The 22,179-nt window shown below is 42.7% G+C and overlaps 1 long non-coding RNA gene across 4 annotated transcripts in view; it reads left to right on the top strand.

The window, feature by feature from the left end:
* The first annotated feature begins 204 nt into the window (after positions 1-204).
* The window catches only part of LOC111096868, a 29,811-nt gene continuing 7,836 nt past the window's right edge, over positions 205-22,179 (top strand). For 2 of the 4 annotated variants that reach the window (XR_005361593.1, XR_005361594.1), the window contains exon 1: positions 247-313. This is a non-coding gene — a long non-coding RNA (uncharacterized LOC111096868). Of the gene's footprint in view, positions 685-20,285; positions 20,526-22,179 lie in introns of all 4 variants that reach the window. The other 2 variants (XR_005361595.1, XR_005361592.1) reach the window with 2 other exon arrangements.

The following is a 22,179-nucleotide window of genomic DNA, read 5'->3' as shown; positions in this document are numbered from 1 at the left end:
TGTAATCCCCTTCTCTCCAGCATTCCTATTCTCTCTCTCTTCCCCAAAAAATGAAAGGAAAAAAAAAAAAAAAGGAACATTAGTTAGAGGGGAAAATAGACCATAGTGCTGGAAAAGTTCCCAGCTTTCTGCAAGTGTGTTTTCTCTAACAGGCCGGGGAGGCTCACTACAGAGCAGGTGGCAATTGTGATGTGGTGTCTGGATCATTGTGTGTGTGAAATGAGGAGGCAAGGGACCTCTGAGAAAATTCTACTCCGCAGTTATGCTGGGCCTGGATCCTGAATCCACATGTACCACATATGCCTTCAGAAATGTGAGTTTGGAAGAGTTTAAGGAGTAGTCAGGATAGTTCTCTGAGAAGGACAACATCAGAGGGAGTCAATCTTCACTAATCAGGCCTAGCAACTTCCCCATTTTCCAGAAAGTTTTGAGAACATGAGTAGCTAAGTTATTCCTTCCTGCTTGCTCCTTATCTGAGAGAGGTAAAACCAAATTGATTTACCTCTGGGCATGTTAGAAGTGCAACCCGGGAGGTTCCCAGCTGTGGAGACTGAGAGATCAGAGAATCAGAGATAGAATAAGGAGGGTGGGGGCTGAGGAAGGAGAAGTTCAACCAGACCAATAAAATGAAAGAAGTGATATGAGCGATATTTATGACACCTGGGAGTTGGAAGACTGTCTCAGGTAGGATATAGCCAAGACTACCAGAGGTGGCCTTGAACTGAGATTGGGGAGGAGGAAGTAGGAGGGAACTGGGCAATCAGACTTAGACGGAGAGAGAACTACTTCCTCTCTGGGTCCTCCATGTTCCACAGGGTGTCTTCCAAAAGGGTGGGAACTGGCAAAGAATTTCTTAGAAGCGACAAGAGCTTGCTTTTCCTGGGAGAAGCTGAAGAAAGGGGGAAGCTAATTAAATGAAAATTGAGGAACTTAGGGCCACACACAGGCTGAGAGTAATCTGGGAGTGATCATCAATCATCATAAACTAGCACTTACTCAGCATCTTCCCCTCAAAGGCCTGGGTTACAGGGCCTGGATGCATTGGAAGTCACTGCTTCCCAGAGACTCCCTGGGAGCCTGAGCAGAAGAAGCTAACTGGGGAGTCAGAACCCCAAAATGCAGATAGCGATGTTACAGTGTGAACCAGCCCAAAGACATCTATCTCTCTGTGAGAATGAACACTTCATGGGTTTATCATTCACTTGTCGGATAATCATGGCGGTAGTGGGGACTTTCTTATTATAAATGTCAGTTTCTCATAGATGTTTTGTTTCTCATGCTAATTGTCAAGTTCTTGAGGCCTGAGACTCTAGGATATTTCTCTCTAGCTCCACATGGCTCCATTCATCCACCTCCTACCAGTGTGTGGCATATTTCCCTGTGGTTTTCATGTGTGAGAAATGCAGAGGAAAATAGTGTTCAATCCCTAACTTCAAGGAGTTTGTGGCATTATATAATATATACATGTATTCAATCAAGTGCCAGGTGTTTAGGAAGAGATGCAGACACCATAGATTCTCAGAATAGATGGAGGGAGGGAAGGTAGGCAAGAAGAACTCAGATCCAAGAATGAAATAAACTTGGACTTAAGACCCAGCTTTGCCACTTACTAACAATGAGGCCTTCTGTGAGTTATTTAAACCTCTCCATAATGGGGGAATAATAGAAACTCAAAGAGGTAAGTGGAGAATTAAATGATATATCACATGTTATGTACTCATTATGGGGTCTACCAGAGATAAGTGCTTGAAATTAGTAGCAAAAGAAAAAAAGAAAAAGGAAATTCATGACATGATGCCAAGTTCACATACTCAGTTCTCCTGATCCTCCACACAAAATGATTTAACAAACAACTATTTCCTCAGGGCATTTTCAAATTCTCTGGGTGAAGTTCACTTGGGTGAGTGGCCAGGAATCTAAAAAGGTCAAGGTTGCCAAGAGCTTGCTTTTGAACTACACTGACCTCAGTTTCCAACCCAGGAGTTCTTTCTCAGCTGGAACCAATAAGGAGCTAAAGCTACTACACATTCCCTCATATGAGTGTGCAAAAGATTTGTGGCCTCCAAAGAAGGTCTGCAAAAAGGCTATTGTTGAAACGCATGAATGTCTTCCAGAGGGCAGTGTCCTAAGCTGATCTCACTTTGCTGTACTTTTTCTTGATAGAGAGAGCTGGCAAATGGTTGAAACTGGGGGACCACAGTGAGTCTCTATGGACTAAGATGGTAGACACCCCCTAGTCTTCCTTCCCTCCAACATGGGCTCCTACTCAGAGATGGTGCTTGGGCCAGCCTTGTGTGTGGTCTCAATGCAAATGAAAGACAAAGAAATGAAGACATGCTTTGTCTTCTTGCCCCTCTCTCCCACCCTTAAGGATACATCTTCTCTTACCTGGTGATAGATGCCCCCATTGAGGTCCTCTATGACAAATTTGCAAAAAAAAAAAAAAAATTTAAAAATCACTCGAGCATCCAAATGCTCTGTTCCCAATTTGCCATTAACCCTTTTCCTAAAGCAAAGAATCCAAGCAGAGAACATCAACACACAAAAGCTGTGTTCAATAATTATTTTTATTTATTTTTTAATTTACCAGAGACTTTTATGGTGTTTATTACATGCCAGACACTGATTTCCATAATTTCTTATCTTGGAACATCATCTAATTTTTAAAAAGTTTGAGAAGGACTTTTTTATATACTTTACCTCATTTGATCCTCATTATAAGCCTGAAAGGGAAGTGTTTTTTTAACTCTTACAGATTAAAAAAAATAAGTTTCAAGAAAATGAAGTTATCCATTCGAGACCATTCAGCTTGTAGCAAAGGGAGGACTCATACCAGGTTTTCTGAGTCCAAAACCGGTGCTCTTTCCACTGCACAGGTAAAAGAAAAGAACACTTCCCCTCCTCGAACTACTTGTAATAATAAAGTGGAAGAACTAGAACACATAATATTGACAATATTTTAATCCAGAGTAACATGTAACCAGACTATTATAAGGGGATGTAGAAGCAAGAAATAAATGGAGGATTTTCCAAGGGGATGGGCAAATTGGTCAAGGCTGTTTTTTAATACAGGTGACAGAAACCGAACTGAAACCAGCTTCAGGCAACCAGCTCAAACTGGCTTCATACATGACAGACCCCAATGGCTTGAGCAATGGCTTGCTTTGCTTTGTGTTTTTCTTGGTCAGCTTTATTCTCAGGCAGTGGTGGCCCTACAACTGCAAGCTTACGTTTCACAGATTTAGAAATCTCAGCAGAAAGTCTCTTCTCAGACAACTCCAGCAGAAGACTTGGGCTTGCATCTCACTGTGCTGGATTTGGTCACGTGTTCTCTCTGAACTAATCTCTATGGTCAGGGAGATGTACTACTTGGACTGGCCAGCTCTGATCATGGTTCACCAACGACCCAAGGGACGAGATCAGTCCCACTAAAATCACATGATCTTAGGGGGTGGAGACTGGGAAAAATTGGGGTATTATAACTTAGGCACAAGTTATCTTGGAAGCAGAGTTGGGGGAAGCTCCTGGAGGCATCCCTAGGTAGATGTTTCAGTGGTGAAAGGGACACAGCATGGGGCAGTGAAGAAGCCCCAGGAGAGGGGGTCATGAAGTCCTTGTTGTAATCCCAGCTCTCGATGTAACTACTGATGTGACTTTGAACAAGTCATTGAGCCTCTCTGAGCCTCAGTTCCTCAAATATAACAGAATAATAATTTAAATAATAGTAATAACAAAACCCTCTGGGTTGCTCTGAGGATCATGATATGATCCAATTGGATGAGATCACAGACATGAAAGCTTTTTGAAATGCTAAGTGAAAAAGATTTATAAATATCAGAGTGTGTTTGAGGCAAGGGACTACCATCAGCAGAGACAGGAGACAGGAATAAGTAGGGTGTGTACAGAGAATTGTAACTAAATTGGACTGCTAGGTCCAAATAGCCAGGGTGATGAATGCATAGTCTCACATACAGTGAGCCCCACATATATCGAGGCTAAAACTTAGTTTCAGTAAGTTGATGTTTCCTTGGAATGGTATTGGGAAGAGGACTTTTTATTATGGCTATAAGTTAGTGCCTATAAAGGAGCTGCAGGTAATTCCAGTTAGGGAGGACTCCCCCAGGCAGGGCCAGCTTTCCCAGGTAGGAGAGGGAAGCTGGCTCCGCCCTTGGCCAGTGTTTAGTTTCTGGGAGGCCCTTTCCTCTGTCTGCCACCAAAGAAATCACAGCAACAGGTGGAAGACAGAGAGTTGGGGAGGGCTGGGCCAAGGTCCCTAGAGGGTAGAAAGCGGGTGTGTGTGAGGAGGATTAGAAAGTAGCAGGTGGAACTCGTACAGTTCCAGCTCTCACGTGTGACCAGCACTGATTAAGGAAAATCACTTTTGTTTACTAACCAGTTCTCTGCGCCCTTCCAAGTTGAGCTCAATTGCCGGCTTACAATTGCAGAATTTTTTTTCAGCCCAGGAGGACCTAGTGAGGGTGCTGGGTGTGGGTGGGAAGGAGAAGGCATTTTTCTTAATGTGTATATAGTGGAAGGAGTGCTGCCCTGGGCACCTGGAGATATGGATTTCTCATCACAGTTGGGGTTCATCCGTTGCACCTCCAACATCCTTAGGATAAACAAAGAACAGTAGGAAGCAGTGCTTGTCCAAGAAACACGGAAGGTGGATGCAGAGGAGATTGTGTCCCTGGCCTAGCTTGAAGACAAACTGGAGAGACTCTTGACCCCAGTGATCCCAGGCTGACTCAAATAAGATTCCAGAGAGAAATAAGAATGAAGATAAATAATTACTTACTTGCTTGGAGCACTTAACAATTCACAGAGGAATTTCAAATAATTTACCTTATTCAATTTTCCCTATGATGCAGGCAGACAGGTTTTATTACAGAAGCAGTTCAGAAAGGTTATGTCACTTGTTCAAGATCTCAACTGATGATACATGAGAGAGTCAGAGTTAACTTCTTCTAACTACCATGTCCAGGGTTCTGTAGCTATATGGTCTGTAACCTTGGGAGGCTGGCACTCTTCTCTAGCCTGGCTGTCCTGGCCGTGGAAAACATTTTCGGAGTCTTCTGGCTCTACCTACAAGATCTCTGGAATGATTGACAGGGTTCAGGGTAAGAAATCTAAAGGTGTGTGTTGTAATCTTGGATCTTCCCAATCCAAAATTGGTCCCAGTTTTAGCTTTGTCACCTGCCCCAGGGAGGTTGCATCATTACCCACCCAGCCCACCCCCCGCAGAGGCTATGAAGCCTCAGTGGCAGAGTGTTGCAAGTGCTTTGAAAAGACCTCCGTGCTGTTCACAGGTGAGCAAGGCTTCCCAGTTTGTGTTATTCAGATTCTTCTGCCCTTAACTGTGGATGCTCCACTAAGCCCCAAGCCATGGGTGGGGTTGTGTCAGTCTATGATCTGGGCTGCCGCTAGCTCGGTTGCTCTTCGCTCAGAAGCCCTCTTGGGCAGCCTGTTTTCACTGACTGTCCTGGACAAGTTGCCCAGGGGCCCGTTTTGCTGGAAGGATGAGCCTGTGAGGGGAAGAGCAGCTCCACAGGTGAGCAAAAGAGACAGCCAGCTCTGAGCCTTTAAAATGTAAAATGTTCTCTTGGGAGTGTGCAAAGACCTGATTTGTGAGAGATGAAAGTCAGAAGCACCGCTCCTCCAGAATCAAAGCCTCCTTGCTCTCAGGAACAGACAGCAAAGATTCCCTCTGCAAGAAGAGCCAAGCATAACAATGGAGAGTGAGTGGCTTCCACCCTCCCCCAGCCTGGAATGGGGGCCTGGCTGTGTTTGCAAACATCTGCACCTGGGCTGCACCTGCCAGGCGAGGACTGACCTGGAAGCCATGGAGTGCACCTGCTCTTCTGATTTCACCTCGTTTGTGGTGGGGATGGTCCCACTGAATCATGCACATCCCTTCTTCCCTCCCGCTTGTCACTTGTCGGTTGGCTGAGGGACGGGGCAGGGAGAGCAGCTTCCAGTTCCAGCACTTCTCTTCTCTCCCTCTGTGACCTTGGGCAGGTCCCTAGCTTGGCCAGGTTTACTCAACAGTATTGTGGATTCTGATCCTCTGTACTATTCACTCTCAGGAAGCTGTGGGGCTTAATGAGGACAATGGATGGGGCCTTGCTCTGCCCCCAGGAATGAGCAATTTATACTAACTGTTGGCACCTTTGACGGAAAAGCCCAGAGAAGGGGGGGTTAGAATCTGAGCCTTCCACCACACTCCATTCCAATTAAATTATTTTTTCTTCATTAAGAAAATTGAGGCTGGCAAGGGTGATGGCCCACAACTTTCCACCCCATATCTCTATCTATACCAGTATCTTTAAGCACACACAACCTAGTATCAAAGGATGAAGAATCCCTCTTCTTCAAGGCTCACCAGGATGCTCTTGACTCCACCCTCTCCAACATCTTCAAGACCTTGTCCCATTAGCCATTCTCAACCTCTTCCTCTATGGGTAAACCTTCCTTTCAGCCTGTGCACATGTTCAACATATCTCATCCTATAACAAGAGCAAATTAAAATCTTCCATACAAAGATGGCCACAACCCAGTCTCTTTCTTCTCCCTCTCATCTACTTCCTGAAAGACTTGTCTGTACTCGAAGCATCAATTTCTGTAGCTCCCTCTCTTTCTCAAACTAATTTCAGTCTGGCAGGCCCCTTCACTACTTTACTGAAAGTGCTCTTGCCAAAGTCATTAGAAAATATTAATTACCAAACTCAAATCTTTATCATACTTCCTAACTGAAGTAACACATTAAAAATGCCATTTTTCTTAAAATTTTAGATTACCTTAGCTTCTGTGATGGCATACCCATTTGGCCTTCATCACATCCCTCTGATTTGTTACAACTTCATCTCCTGAGTGGAGACCTCTTCTAGTCTCTCATGAAATATAGGTATTCTACAGTTTTATCCTACTCTCTCTTGTCTTCTGACCTTATCCAGTCTGTGTGTCTCAACTACCACATGTAAATCACTATTTATAGCCCAAAACTTTCCCTTCAGCTTCAGATTTGCATAGTCAACAAGTGGGCTAGATTCTTTTACCCAGATGAACCTCTCAACATACCTAATGACAAACTCATCATCTCGTCTCCAAACAGCATTCCTTTGACCATTTTCAATCTCAGTTGCTGGCATTTCCATCCACCCCATTACCAGGCCAGAACCATGGGAATCCCTGTTGCTCCATCCAAATGCCAACAAACTTGAAGTCCTGTTAGTTGTGCCTTCTAAAAGAACCTCTCAAATCTACCCCATCCTCTCTGTCTTTCCTACCCCAGTTCTAGTTCAGGTCATTATCCCTTTTCCATTAACATGAAGCATTCTCCCAACTGATCTCCTTACCTCTAATCTTATTCTTCTCAAATCCATCCTCTATAGAGCCACCAAATTTTTTAAAAAATCCATTTAAACGCAGGTCTGACCGTGGCACTTCCCTAGTTGAAGACTTTTGTTATCTTAAATCTTATCATAACCCCCACCAGTTGCCTGTGGACCTCCGAGACCATTCTCTTATGTACAACTTCAATCTCATTTCCTGATTTTCTGCCTCGTGCTTCTAGAGGTCTTTCCTCCTTCTAACTTCTCTACCTGGAATATTTCCATCATGATGTTAGAACCGAGATGTCAATAATGCCAGAGAGAGTTTGGGGTCAAATTATGCTAGGAAAACTCAAGAGGGTGCCCAAATTCCAGGTTATATATGTTTTTCTCTTCTGCCTTTATTTACCCCTTTAAAACAGAAAAAAAGAGAATTTTTGTTTTCTATGATGTTTGTTTTCTATGATGTTTTCTATGATGATTTCTATGATAGAAAACAAAAATTTTTGTTTTCTATAATTTCTTATCCCATCAGTACCCAGCTGTGTGGCATAGAGGAAAGACTCCATAACAACTTGCCCTTGGGAAGACTATCTCTACAAAGAATCAGTTAACTAACATATGCTGGACTGAGTGGGGCAGGTCTTCAAACTCACAATCATTCTCCTAAAAGAGACCCACTAAAAACTCGTCAGTGACTCTGAGCCGATCTCTATATGATGAGACAAAACAACTCTTGTTGTTAGTGTCTCCTGCCTTTCCTCTGACAACTCAAAAAGTATTGCCTGCCTTTCCTCTGGCTGGGCCCATTCATTCTTTTTCCTCTCCTATCTTTTAAGGCTGAAATGGGCAAGGGCCAGGGATGAAGTTTGGGGTAAAAAAATCTCTGGAGGAGCTCTTGTAAATGGGAAAGTAGATAAAAGAGGAACAAGGGGCGGGGGAGGGGGGTGTAAATTCGTATGGTCAATGTATTCACTTAACAAAATATTATTGTGTATTTAGTACATATCAGTCATTATCTTATTAGATGTTGGAGATATAATAGTGAACGAAAAAGACAAAATGTTCAAAAATACAAGTAGAAAACTTGAGTTATTCTGAAATAATTTGCTTGTTGATTTTTTTTTTAAACAGCAGTAACCCAATGGGATGAGACCACATGGTTCATAGTTACATAAAGTTATAATCTGAGGAAATGTCATCTAGAATTCTGGACTTAGTTAGGGTGCCATAATCACCTATACCTGACAGAATGATTATCCTAAGTTGATGCTGAGAATATATGAATCCCTGAATGCTAAACTTACAAGTAAAAAAATGTAAATGTTAGCCCAATTATGAGCCATGAAGACTTTTGTGAAAAATCATAGGCACCTTGAAGAGACCATGTTAAGCTTAAAATTATAATTTGGGGAAGAATATAGTTACGTAAAGAACTTTTCAGAAAAAGAACTAGACTTATGTAATCATGTAAGTTTACAAAATCTAAAAGGGGAAAAAAAATCTCCCTAGAAATAATGGGTCAGACTGATTTTTATACAGATATTTGATTTCTTAGTAAGTCCTTTCATTTGAAAGAGGATATTGGTGGGGGTGCCTGAGTGGCTCAGTTGATTAGGCATTGGACTCTTGAGTTTGGCTCAGGTCATGATCTCAGAGTTGCGAGATCAAGCCCCTCCTCAGGTTCCACACTCAGTGGGGAGTCTGTTTGAGATTCTTTCCCCTTCCCTCTGCTTGTGTGCACTCTCTATCTCTCTTTCTCAAATAAGTAAAGAAATTTTAAAAAGAGAGAGAGAGAGAAAGAGAAAGAGAAAGGATATTGGTGTCAGGTATGCTCAGACCAATTCAAGGAGTTCTTTTTACTCCCCTGGTTGCCAGGAGACCCAGTTCCTTGGACGCTAGTGTGGGTCAGCAAACATTCAGGCTGTGGAAATACTGATACAGACAAAACACATTATCTTTTATCAGATCCAAGAGAAACCTGCTAGGATGCAGTACCAGGATGACTAAAAGGCATCTCCATAGCAAGTATAAAGGGATGGACAAACTCTGGGCAGAGAGAGTTATGCATGAGAGAGCCTGCAAGAATTTTTCATGGACCCAAAGCCATAAAAAACTAAAGTTTCCATGTGATTCTGATTTAGAAGCTCTTGTGCAGGGTTGACAGCAACTGGGATTCATATGCTATATTCATAACCATGGATCAGCAGCCCAGTGAGATGTCCTGTACCGTTATTCCTGATTAGAAAAATTGCTTTGAATTCCCATCTGCCAGGGGACTGCAGAATAAGGTAGGAGTAGCTAAGTGAAATTTTCTCTGGGGAACACACAATGAGACAATGTGTGTCTAAACCACACTGGATTCTAAACAACAATGGATTCCATTGCTTCTCTAGAAGCCACTTAGATTTTCACTGTTGGTAGATCTAATCATTGCTGAAGAGAAAGAAGAGGTGAATCTGTCAGTCAGCTGAGAATAAGACAGACTAGCAATGCTCAGACTAGAGAAACTGCAGTGTGTGTTAGAAGCTGGAAGTGATGAGGGTTTGACTGTACAAATTGAAGGCATATCCCTGGCAAGTGCAGTGCCTGAGCATGAAATTGGCATGCACTCAAGGTCAAGGTCAGGTCAGGCACTCTTAGAAGCACCATCTATATAAATTCTGACCAGGTGTCTTACCTCATGTCCAGACCTAGAAACTCAAGGAGAGGGAAAGATTCTCAGTACAAGGAGAAACTAGCTTCCTATGTTCCATGGTTTCAGTATGCCCTGGAAAACTCCAAAAAGCCATTGGAGTAGCCCTCTATTTTTTAGTGTGTGATAGACTTATTTTTCCTTTGACCAATCTTCTATCTCTTATATTTTGCTCCTGAAATGATCTTTCTAAAATATACATTTAATTGTATATTCTTCTCTGAAGCCTTTCAATGGCTTCTTTTAGCTTTCAGATAAATTCCTCACTCAACTAAACCTATACCATCGTTTGTGATTTGCCTCCTGTCTTCCTCTTTAGCTTCCCTTCTACTTCTCTTCCGGCTATATTGAAACACATTCAATTCCCTGAATGGAACATGCAGAACTGGGGCCTCCATACCTTTGTGTATGCCGTTCTCTTTTTCCCCTTCCAAATGCAAAAATCAGCTTAAGCGTCCCTCTTCACTCTCCAGGTTGATGAGTGCCCTATACCCACAATGCTGTAAGTTACCTGCCCTTCGCACTAGTCACATGCGAATCTACTTGTTGGTTACCATTCTGTCTCCTAGAGTGCTCAGGATGGTGCCTGTCATACAGTAGGCATTCTACAAATGTCTCACAGCAGTTTTGTCTGAGGAATGGAGAGGAAAGAAAGGAACTGCACGTGTAGGAAGAATGGTCTTCATGAGGAAGAAGGAACGAAGACATTGAGAATATTTTGCTTTAAGTTGAGGGCTGAGGTCTAAATCAGCAATGGACTGATGCTCACAGTCCTCTACTCTATTGGCCCTTGGGTCCCCTCAGTCAGAGCTGTTCACACCACCCAAAGTCACCTCCTCCTTGCCCAGTGTTCCATTTTACTTTGCCCTTTTGAAGGAGAGCATTGGGTTTGCTCTGTTCGGAGCTGCCTTCTAAACTAAGAATGAAGCCCTGTCACTTCTTCTCCAACTTTTCTGTACATCCTACTCTGCCCCTGCTTCCATACACCTGTTCATTTCTCTGTGATCAAGTTTTAAAATGCCTCAGTAAAATATCTTCCAACCTGAGCTGATCCTTCTGCTAATACAAAGTGGCGGCTTTTAAATAGGGTAGACTTCAATTGTCACTTTCAATCATAGGCTCTGCTAAGGGAGACTTAGAAAGACTTAATTGTCCTAAAGAAAACAAACAGAGGCCCTCTGCTATGGAATAGCATGCCGACAGATAGACAGATAGGAGAGAGGACAGACCCTGGCATGCCCAAGATCTTTCCTGTGATCCACCAGTGCTGCTCCAGCATTCACAGACCAGGTCCCCGCGAGTGAAACTGACAACTCGACATGTCCCTGATCCTTTCCAATTAGCATCCAGCTCCTGTTCTTTCCCTCTTGCTGTCTGCCTCCCTCTGTGCATCTGGCCCTTAAAAAGAAACAAGGTCTCTGCTGCTATTCCCCACCCAACCCTCCCTCTTCATGTAAGCTGACCCCAGACCATTAAAACTTAGAATGTGACAGCTGAAAATAGAGAGACTAGTCCATGAGAAATCTAGTCCAGCATCCTTCTTGTACAGGTGTTAGGGAAGCTCAGCCAGGGACAGCCATGTGTAAATGTCATACAGGTGACCCCAGATATCCTCCCAATTCCTGGTCCAGTTCTCCTCTGCTACAACAGGGCTTCTCAATGTATTACACAATAGAATCACCTGGGGATCTTAAGAAAAAAAAAAAAACAATAAAACTTTGAGGGCATCTGGGTAGCTCAGTTGATTAAACACCTGACTGACTCAGGGTTGTGAGATCCAGCCCTGCATTGGGCTTCACACTAGGTGTGGAGCCTGCTTAAGATTCTCTCTCTTTCTCCCTCTGCCCCTTCACTCTAAAAAAATAAATTAATAAGTAAAAAACAAAATGAAAAATCTTTCCCCAGATCCCACCTGCAGAGTTTTCATTTCATTGGACTTTGGAGGGATGCAAGCATTAATGTATTTTAGGAACTCCCTCTGTGAGGCTAATGTGGAGCTAGAGGTCAGAATCACTGCAGTGCCATGTTGCTTCTCAGCCTCTTTCCTAGCCTCTGTCCAAACTCATTGGATCTATGCATGGGATGGGATTGGGAGGGATAATTAGGAAGAAGAAGGCTGGGTTGCTGTATACTAAAAGATAGAAAACTCAGGTAAGAACCTACATGGGCCAGGCCAGAAATCCCCAACTAGTGATTGCTTAATTCCTTCTAAAGAAGGAATTTTCCATTTTGTTCAAACCCAAAAATGCTATCAAGCATTTTTACTAACCATGGGGCCATGCACTAGGTGTCATTAGTTTGTATGGGGTGTTGTGAAAGCACAAAGGGGACTGGCCCTTGATTTCTGGGGCAACAGATAACACAAGAGATACATGCAAAACGCTTAAAGCCTTTACAAAGAAACATGCTTCCAGAAGCTTGCACATATACCCACCTCTGGGCTGTGAACACAGCTATCCCAGCGGCCATAAGTTATTGGTCTCTTAGAGCAAGTGTGTCCTGCTCACAGTAGGGCATTCCATAAATATTTGATGTGTGGACTGAAATGCTGAGCCCGAAGGTGAGGAAGGTACCAGAAATAAAAATGGCTTCATAGGACAAGGAAGTAATGAATTAAGCCACCTACAAGGTCGGACACTTTGGAGGGCAGCTGGCCATGTGTCCTAAAGCTGACTTCCCCACACCTGGTTGATCACAAGACTCAAAAGAGGATTTTAAAAATACAGATTTTTTTGTCTCATCTAGACCTACTGAATCAGTCTCCAAGAATGGTACCTAGGGATCTGCATTCTTTTATGAGCATCCCAGGCAATTCTGATGATTAGTCGGGTTTGGTCATTTCTGCTTGAGGGAACCTTAAACCTGAACTTGATTCACTGCATGGCAAAGTGATGTTAAGTCCTGCTTGGGGTCAGACTGACTTAAGGAATTGATTTCAGTCATGATGTGACAACTTGCTAGCTATCCTCCTTGAGCAAGTCACCCTACCTCTCTGAGCCTGCTCTGTCATTTGTAAAACCCACTAAGGGCAGCCAGCCCTCATGTGGGTAAAACGTTCAGCAAGATCCCATGCGAAAAGCAAGCCCTCAATAACTGGAAGCTGTTACCATCTCAGCATCCCTGCTGAATTAAAGAAGAGAGAGGAGTAGCCTGGTCCTCAGAGGCCTGACATCTAGGGAAGGGGAGGCTGGCTGCTTCCCTCTCCAGTCCCCGCCGGTCAGTTCAGGCAAAGTAACTGGGTTATGGGGAAGGATGTGAGGACTTTTATTTTATGCCATATCGCCCAGTATCCAAGGAGCAAAGTCAAGGGCTGCCATGAGTTCTTGGAACTCACTGGACTTTATTCCTGGGTCCTTCATTATATGATTGGCAAGACCTAGGATCTCACTGGGTTTCAATGTTCTCTTTACAAAATAGGGATGATAATGTCCTATGTCACCGAGAGGCCGGGAAGATCAAAACACACCAAACCACAGTCTACCCTGTTTATGCTAGTAGCCAGTGAATAGTGTGATGATCAGGACCATGCTAAAGCAGCATCTGGGCATAATCTAACCCTGGTAAGGGCATTAAGTTTTATTTTATACCCATTTTACAGTTAGAAAAGTAAGGCTTGATAAAGACAAGTAGCTCCAAGTCCCCCAGCTGGTAGAGGGTGGAGCCGACAATCAAACCAGGCCAGTAGGACTTCCCACTATAAACCCATAGCCACAACAGGGCCGTGCGTGGCTACCATCTGTGCTCCTTACCTGTTCTCTAAGTCAATTCTCTCATTGGCCAAAATGTCTAAATAACCTTTCCCTCTGGGTGTCTGGGTGTCATATTTGAACCTAGTTTTTGACTCTGAGACCTGAGTCTTTCCATTATCCCCCTGCTTTCTACCATGGCAGGACCTCAAAACCAAACATGGTTGATAAAGGAGAGCTTACTACATCTGACTGTAGTTTTAAGAATCTGTTCATCATAAAAATCAAACTTGCTGAATGTAGCTTTGTACATTCATTAAAAAATAAAACGAGCCAGCTGTTTTGATTTGCCAGGGTAGTTTATGGTAGATGGACCTCTATTTAGGAAAACCTGGCATAAAAAAAAAAATCCACAGTGACAAAACGGAGATATTAAAGGTGACTATTCAGACACTGTAAAAGGATTTGTTTTAGCGTGCTTCTCAGCTTCTCTTTTCTAAACTTGTTTCTTTTTCTCTAAGTATTTGGCAAGTGATTGGGGAGGGGGACGAGGGAAGCAGAAAAAGTTCACATGTTAAAGGAAGAGCAACCCAGAATGTCTGTAAATGAGTCACTGGAAACACAGGATCACGTTTACCCAAAGAAATGATTATCTACAACTTGTCAGGAACACGACAGTTGCACAAAGAGAAGTACACCTGAAGCTTCTTGATGTTTAATCGAAGGTTACAACTCAGACTCAAAGGGCTGGATTTGTGCCTAGTGAGTGAAAACCGGCACGAGATGTGAGTCAGTCGACATCCCTCTCGTGCTGAATGCTACCGTCGGAGTCCCAGTCTGGCTCTCCCGGTCCAGAGATCTGTTTCACAGGAACCTGAAAACCTGCCAAATCCGTCACCCGTGATGAGCAGGTGAGCTGAGGAGTCCTCTGATTTATGTCAGACCATCCTAGGGGCAGAGCTGCCTTGCAAAGGACTGTCAGAACCGATCAATGAATAAACGAAGTCACTGACCAGGGGGACAGCTCACTCTCTTCTTTTTTAAGGGATTTTGTAATGAGAGAAATCACGAAGATTCATTTCGGGGCATGACAATTTTAGCATAAAACCCTTTTTCTGTACTTTTCTTGGGGCTTGGGAGGAGAGAAAAGGGAAAGCTGTAAGGCAAGGGATTTTTTTCCAAGGGAAAATCTATTCACCCAAATGAGGGGAGGGGGGTGAGTTTGAGATGCTGCTCAGGGACTTTTTGAAGTTGCGCGGCCCTGATCTGCATGGGAAAAGACCAGACGTGTTGCACAGATACTCATTTGTCAACTTCCTCTGTGACTGGGCTCAAAATGGCTGTGTAAATAACTCAGCCAGGGAGGATGGCAGAGCAAAGCTCTGGCAGTTATTGTGCTATGAAATATGCATTAATTGCATTAAACATTCAGTCTGAAACTCAGCAGTGAGGCCCCTTTTGTCAGTTTTTATAGTGCACAGACAGAGAGACCAGGATGCGGATGGCAATGGCCTTCTGTGTAGCCCCTGATGCTGTAACAGCCCGTGCCTCTCCTCAGATGTTCCAGGAGGGGTTTGCGGCTCCCTGCTCAGCAGCATGGTGCAGATGAGGCCAGGGTCACCAGCTCTCACCCCCCAGCAGCCCTCCACCTCTGCTTTGCTCCCTAGATGCTGCCCACCATGTCTTAAATCCCAGCCAGTGAGTCATCTCCTACACGTGGCCAGTCACAGAGGGGCTGGGCTTGAAAATGCCCAATGCTGGGCTCAGCAGAGTCCTTCCCCACCAGCGGTAAGAGTGTCTTCCCTCCAGCAAGGGAAGGCAGTTATCACTTACATTTGAGGACTGCATTTGAAAATTCAAGGTGTGCTTCATAAGGGGAAAAAATCGTGTCAAGACAAAAGAGCCAAAACTGTAACAGATGCTTTTGAGGAGAGATATTGGGGAGAAAGAAAGAGAGAGAAAGAGATTCATTTAATGTGTACTAGGAGAGTCAAGCCTTAGGATTTAAAGTACCTTTGGTCTTACTACTTACACAAAATGAGGTATAAGAGTCTCACTCTGGCATCTAAGGGGGCCCAATGGAACCTTCCTGGCCATACTGGCAACAGTTTCCCTATGCATAAGCCATACTATAACCAAACTGGACAACATGTTTCTCAATTCTGCTTTTCTATTTTCCTGCCTTTGATTATCCTGTTCAGCCAAGTAACCAGTCAGTCCCTAGTCAATCCAGTTTGCAGAGGACTGTTAGGGTTTTGACACTAAAAGGCCTAAGTCCCGGGAAACCCCTCAGTGCAGAGCACACAAGGCCAGTTGGCTCCCCAGCTACACCCCCTACCTGCCTGGAATCAGTAGCCTTCCTCTCTGCACTTGTGCCTGGATAAATCCTTCCAGGTCATGTCAAGTACCATCTCCTCCAGAATTCACAGTGATTTCTCTCCCGTCCTTAAAATTCTAACAAACATACTTCATTAACACCTCTTGCTATCAAAGCATTCATTCCCCAACACCTATAGAGAACTCAGAGGCGCCACGCTGCAGCCTCTGTGGGGTGCTTGCCCACAAGGAGCTCACAGCCTCTAGGGCAGAAGGTAAGTCAGCACTCACAGCACGATGGGATGAACCAGTGGGATGAACTGTTAAGAAGTGCATGTGCAAATCCCATTGTCTAAGGATTAGAAAGAGAGCAAAAACTGTCAAAGACCGATCAGAGATTCAGGCTGAGGGCAAACTGCTGAAAAGGGATATGAAGTTCTGAAAATTCTGCAGATCCACTTCCAGAACAGTTAATTCCTGGGAGATCTAAGGTCTTTGTTAATTATTTCTCCTCACTGGAGTTCTTGGTGCAGTAAGTTGAGATTCTTCTGTGTTTTTATAATTGATCTTTATGAAAAAAAACACAGAATCTCATAATTGCAGTTTAAAGAAAAAATACATGTTTTTTCTTTTTTTTTTTTTTTTTGAGTTGAGAAGAGGCAGAGGAAGAGAGAGAATCTTAAGCAGGCTCCATTCCCAGCTCAGAGCCTGACACAGGATTCCATCTCACAACCCTGAGATCATGACCTGAGCTGAAATCAAGAGTTATGCTTAACCAACTGAGCCACCCAGGGGTCCCTACATGTTTTTTTCTTAATTGTACTAATAATACCTGATCACTGGGTAAAATGTATATATATGTATGTCTATATGTTTATGTATTTATATGTATGTGTTTATCCTATATCATCATCCAAGGATGAGGTCCACATTTTGGTATATGATCTTCCAGAATTCATATAGAAGTGAAGATAGAGATTTTAAAACAAAATGAGATTTTACTACACATACTGTTTTATAACCCAATTTTGACAACAAAATATCTCTTGACATATTTGTGTATGTGCATGTGTGTGAACGAACATACACATTTGCCACATCATTTCTAATACTTGCGTATATTTTATTGTGTAGATGCACTTTCATTTATTTAACCAATCCCCTCTTATACGACGAGATCATTTCTTATTTTTACCTTTATAAATAATACTGAAATAAACCTCCTTAAAAATTACTATTTTCATAGACGTCCAATATTATCCGACAAATAAACCCCTCACAACAGAATTACGGGACGAAGTACGGACATAATTTAAGGCATTTGATATATATTGATGTTTACCCTTCTGATTTTTCATAAAAGTCTGTTTTTCTGTACATTTTGCCAGCCAACATACATTTTGTCAAGTGACAATATCTAGAGTTCCCAAAGAGCATTTTTCTAAGTGCATGCCAACTTACATGATCACCAAATACACAAAAGCAAGAGAAATAAATCCAGGGGTGGCATAAGCTAAGGAAAAACCCAAAGCAAGCCTACTCTCACAGTAAAGTAGTTAAGCTGTCTTCTTAAGCTCACTCTATCAGAGTTATTGCCACTTATTCATAAGGGCACCCAGCAACAGCTGTTCACCTGGCCAAGCAACCTCTCCAAAGAAAGATCCCCATATGGTGCAGGGAGAGGCACGTGAGCTGGTTCTTAGAGAGAAAATGACCTTGTTTCCTGATTCTGTGTGATGATGCTTCAATCAGAGAAATGGAAGAAGAAGAAAAAAAAAAGAGCCCAGATTCAAGTCTTGTGGAGGAGAAACTAGTCATCTTCATTATTTTATTGGGTTCAAAGGGCTCACCCATACTTTGTTTCATCTGGAGGGAGACAAACAAAGCAGGTCTGTTAGGGACACTTTTTATCACTGGGCTTGCCCAGAGCCCACGAGAAGCAAGTGACAGTATGAGAGAGGCTGAGAATCTAGGGCTCCTTAAACAATCTTGTCACTGTAAATATTGAGTAAAATATGAAAAAAAAAAGTTCTGTGAATTTACAGCAGAGAGGAAATAGGAGTAGAATTCTAACATATTTGTATATTTTATAAACATAATCAGAATATATTTGCATTACTTCTTTTTTTTTTTTTTTTTTTTTTTTTTCAAAGTCAGAGGTGGTGATAGGCCTCTGCTGCAAGAGACAGGTGAGAGTGGAGGTTGTGAAATGCTGGTCATCCAAGGACTATGGGGAAATGATTGGTCACGTACTTAGCACCCCCTTGTGTTTCTAGGGAAGTCTCAGTTTGGCCATCCAAAAAATGGGGATCTATATCTACTTGACAAGGTTTCTATGATTATGAAAATACTTTAGAACCAGTAAGTACCTGGCAACATTCTATGCTATGCTTTTTAGTCTTTGCAGCCAGTTTCATCCCCTATCCTGGACTGTGAGCTCTGTAAGAGCAGGAATAACATGCATCTGCCCTGCAAGGCCACTGCCAAGAGGGGGGTCCTGGATAGCATTCCTTCCACACACCCACAAACGTATGCAGAATACATGCTGTAAAATTGTACTATAACATTATTTTATGTTATACATAATGTTTAATCAATATTAGGTAACAAATATTTATAGTACTATATAGAAGTTTTTATATAAATGGGTTCATAATATAGATTTTTTTTCTTTAATTTTTTTCCCATTGAACAATATAATTTGGACATCTTTCTAGGTAGGTGCATAGAGATCTTCTCTTATTCTTTGTATTGGCTACATGGTATTTCATCGAATGGACTAAAAAATATTATATATTTACTTAACTTTTATTTTCAAATTTGTCACCCTTACAAATGATATTGTGATGGAACAGTCTACACATATGCCATTGTCCACATACATAAGTGCTTCTTTGAGTTGAACCTAGAAGTAAAAATTTAGGGTCAGAACTCTTGGGTCTATCATATTTTGATCAATATCATCAAACCAACCTTTAAAGGCTTTCCAAAATCTCCTCCTAAGCATATGAATGCTCCTATTTCCCTGGGTTTATAGACCAGCCCTGTGTTTTATCATTCTTTTGCATCTTTGCCAATTTGGAAAAAAATTCTGCTTGTCATTTTAATTTCTTTTCTAAATAGTGAAGCTGAACATCTTACTGGCAATTTATACTCTTTTTTGTTAATTGTCTACTCATGCCTGTTGTCAATATTCCTATTGATTTTTTTCCTTATTGATTTATTTGAGTGCTTTGTGTATTAAGGATATTAACTCTTTTCTCTACAAGTTTTAGTTGCCTTTGTTAGATTTTTAAAATTCTCTTTAATTTTGACAGAGAAATATATGTGTAGTGGGTTTTGTTTTGTTTTGGTAGTTTTATTCAGGTTGTCTCTTTACTCTTCCTGGCTTTGGTATTATGCCAAAATCACCCTATTTTGTCCTAACCTAATTAATGCATTCTGCATTTATAAAAAGATATAACTTGTACAAGATAATTTCTAAAGTATGTTCTATAGAGCCACGATTTTACATGATCTAAAACTTCATTTTAGAAGTTTTATGGCACAGATGTATGGCACCCAGCCTAAATTTCTGAAAATAAAACAAAAGGATAGACCTTAACAAAACATTTAGTCCTTCCATATGTAAAATGTAACCATAACCTTGTCAAGAAAATATTGCTGACTAGGGTCTCGATGGACATTTTTAATTAAAAAAAATCAAATTCATTCATTCATTCAAAATTCAATATATTGGCTGAGCTCCAAACTAACAACAGTCATCAATGCTTCCTTCCCACAACGTGGTCAAGCCATGTTTCAGGGGGCACCACTTTGCCCTCTAGGCTTCAAATGATTGGACCCCAAATAGACACCTGACCCAAAAGCAGCCAATCCATTTGCTGGATAGCAACCAATGACCTATGTGGTTTATTAAGAAAAAAAAAAAAAAAGTAAAGAAAAGAGCTGGGCCAGTCATATTTCTGTTTTTATAATTTAATTTCTGGAACCTGAAAAGATAAACCAGTTAGCAGTAGAAGATGCAACCAGAAGAGTCATAATATAGAGCTATGCTCTCCCATATGTATGTTGGCCTTTTAAAATTCTACAAAGGGCTACTAGCTTCGTGGGCAGGTGACTAGTGGTCAAACAGGGCCCCGTGCTGGGATTTAGTGCTGAATTTTATTTTCAAGTTTGGGTTTTGTTGTGAAGTGGATGGGATAGTGGAGCAGGTTCCAGGCACTCCAGTCTCATCTCATACAATTCTGCTTCCTGCAGCTGCCTCCCTGCCTGGAGTTCTCAGACCTGCTCCCCCTCACCGTCCCACCTCTCCTTCCTTCCTCCTCTCCACACTGCCCAGCAGGGAACTGAGCATGGGCTGGTTATGGTTGGGCTCCTGTGCTCCACGGCATCTGGAAATGGAGTGCAGTGCCAAGCGTCCCAGCCCCAGGCTGGCACACCATGGCTCATTTGGCAGGTGATTCAGTGGAGCAGATCTCTCAGCCTCCCCTGATCCAGGTACTTTGTGCATCACCACAGACAGAGATGGCAACACCACTGGGCCTTGGGGATTGCCTATCTGCCTTGGGTTAGGGGTGTGGGCTTGGGGGAAGGGGTGATGCCTGGCTCAATTTCTCCACCCCTCCCTTGGGCACAGTGAGCCTTGGGCACCGTGCTCCCCTCTGGTGGATGGCAGGGAAGGGGAACCCAGCTGTGGGTGTTTAGTGGCAGGCCTGGGGCCCTAGGTACCAGTAGGGTGTGTGCTTTCACAGCAGTGTCTCCTTGCCTGAGGGAGGCCAGTGTTGAATAGCAAATATGAAACAGCATGCAGGTGGAGACAGAAAGAGACAGAGAAGGGAGAGAAAAGTCCTCTGGAGAAAGCAGAAGTTTTATATTTTAGTTCACATTTAACAACACCTGTTTTTGCCTTTTGGAACAAGGGACCCCTCCTTTGGAACAAGGGACCCCCTAAATTCTGTAATAGGTCCAGACTCTAAGTCAGCTGCAGAAGCCATCAGTAGGGAGCAGAGAAGAGAATAGATGTAGAGAGAGGAACTGACACATGGAGAGAGGACGAGTTACGTCAAGAATAATCTGGTGATGTGAACAGCCATTCTGGAAAACTGTGTGGAGGCTCCTCAAAGAGTTAAAAAATAGAACTACCCTACGACCCAGCAATTGCACTGGGGATTTACCCCAAAGATACAGATGCAGTGAAGCGGCAGGACACTTGCACCCCGATGTTTACAGCAGCAATGTCCATAATAGCCAAACTGTGGAAGGAGCCTCGGTGTCCAACGAAAGATGAATGGATAAAGAAGATGTGGTCTATGTATACAATGGAATATTACTCAGCTATTAGAAATGACAAATACCCACCATTTGCTTCAATGTGGATAGAACCGGAGGGTATTATGCTGAGTGAAATAAGTCAATCAGAGAAGGACAAACATTATATATTCTCATTCATTTGGGGAATATAAAAAATAGTGACAGAGAATAAAGGGGAAAGGAGAGAAAATGAGTGGGAAATATCAGAGAGGGTCACAGAACATGAGAGACTCCTAACTCTGGGAAACGAACAAGGGGTAGTGGAAGGGGAGGTGGACAAGGGGGTGGGGAGACTGGGTGATGGGCACTGAGGGGAGCACTTGATGGGATGAGCCCTGGGTGTTATGCTATATGTTGGCAAATCGAACTCCAATAAAAAAAATAAAAAAAAAAAAAAAAGAATAATCTGATGAGTCCTCAGTTCCAGTCTAGACACGTATAATCAACCCTTTTCTTGTGAAGTAACAGAACGGGCACTCTGTGTCTTGCAGCTAAATAAACCAGATCAAATGATGAAAGCAAACCCTACCTGAAAAGTTCTAGAGGGGATACAGAGGTTCCAAAATTACAGCCCTTATCTCAAAGAGAAGGAAATGAGGTATAATAACACAATAAGGAATAATAGTAAGGACAATAACAGCTCACCCCAAGGGCACAGATGCTTTGCAAAGCACTGTGTTTGCATCATCATGTTTAATCCCCACAATCCAAAGACCACAAGAGGGAGGAACTACTTACTAGTTCACAGACGGGGGAACAGAAGTATAGACAGTCCAGGAGGCAAAGCCGGGGCCTGACTTCCAGCCTATGAGAAATCTTCTCAGAGCAATATAAAGCACCA

The sequence above is a fragment of the Canis lupus genome, chromosome 7, assembly GCF_011100685.1.
Source record: "Canis lupus familiaris isolate Mischka breed German Shepherd chromosome 7, alternate assembly UU_Cfam_GSD_1.0, whole genome shotgun sequence".
Lineage (NCBI taxonomy): Eukaryota > Metazoa > Chordata > Mammalia > Carnivora > Canidae > Canis > Canis lupus.
This window is presented reverse-complemented; position numbering and strand designations above follow the sequence as displayed.